Source organism: Melozone crissalis, unplaced genomic scaffold, assembly GCF_028551555.1.
Source record: "Melozone crissalis strain CALT ecotype California unplaced genomic scaffold, PUWL_Pcris_2 ptg000110l_1, whole genome shotgun sequence".
Classification (NCBI taxonomy): domain Eukaryota; kingdom Metazoa; phylum Chordata; class Aves; order Passeriformes; family Passerellidae; genus Melozone; species Melozone crissalis.
In genome coordinates this window covers 699107-700295 of record NW_026535887.1, presented here as the reverse complement: position 1 = coordinate 700295, position 1189 = coordinate 699107, and positions in this window count along the sequence as shown.

Sequence of the window (1189 nt, the reverse complement as noted above, 5' to 3'; positions counted from 1 at the left end):
AACTCCCATATATGTTGCCTAGCTCAGACATGGGAAATATAATATAATATTATATTAATTTCTATTATATCTATAATAGAAATTATATCTATATATTTAAAATAATCTATTATATTTATAATAATTTCTATTTATATTATATTATATTATATTATATTATCACATTATATTATGTAATATCGTCGTGTTGTGTTATGTTATATTTTATAATAATATAATATAATATAATGTAATGTAACGTAATGTAACATAATAACAACACCACACATCACAACAACATAACATAAGTATCATATTATGATATCATATCATATCATATATCATATCATATCATATCATATCATCATATATATTTGGCTGCTGTTTTATCCCAGACTTCACACAGTAATTCTGTCACTTGCATTGAAGCTGCTCAGGTGTCTCCAACAATCCTTTCCTTGTGGAAGAGTGGAAGGAATACCCCAACAACTTTTTCCAAAAGGCATCTTCCTCCCTTCTTTTCCCCTTTTTCTTTGCTCTCTTTATCTCATCACTTTAAGCACCCAAAGAACCAGGGGGGCAAAAAAACCTCTTCCAAAATCACCCAGGAGCAACGTGCACCTGAAAATACCATCAGATGTTCTCATGTGGCTGATTTTGGAAAATTGGAGCTATCACACCATCAACAATGATTTTTTTTTTTCCCAGCAGAATGGAGAAAAGGGGTTTGTGTGGGTCAGGATGCAGCCCCAGGGCCTCAGCAGCCCCTGTGTGTTGGCTGGGTGGGAGAGCCCTTGGGGGAGCCCAGCTCTGCTGCCTCCATCACACTGAGAGCCAAACTTCACCTCCTCTGCTATAAACAGGCAGGGCTGGAGCTCTTGCTGAGACCTTTTGAAGTTTTTGGACACTGCAAGCTCTGTGCCTAGCAGGAAATCAGTCAAACATCACAAAAGCAAGGAGGGGGCCTATCCGAGGCAGGGCTGTTATCGAGCGAGGACTCTGTTTGGATAACCCTTGCTCAGGCACCACGGCTCAGGCTTGTGTTGCAAGGCTAATATTTACCCACGGCCTAAACAAAGTCAGCATTTCAGAACTTTGCTCAAAATGCTGCACAAACCTGGGCAGTTTCCTTGAACTTGTCTCAGAGAAGGGAAGAACTTGTGCCTGTACCTGCGTGAGCTGCTCTCAGGAGGAAACGAGAGGGAAGAAA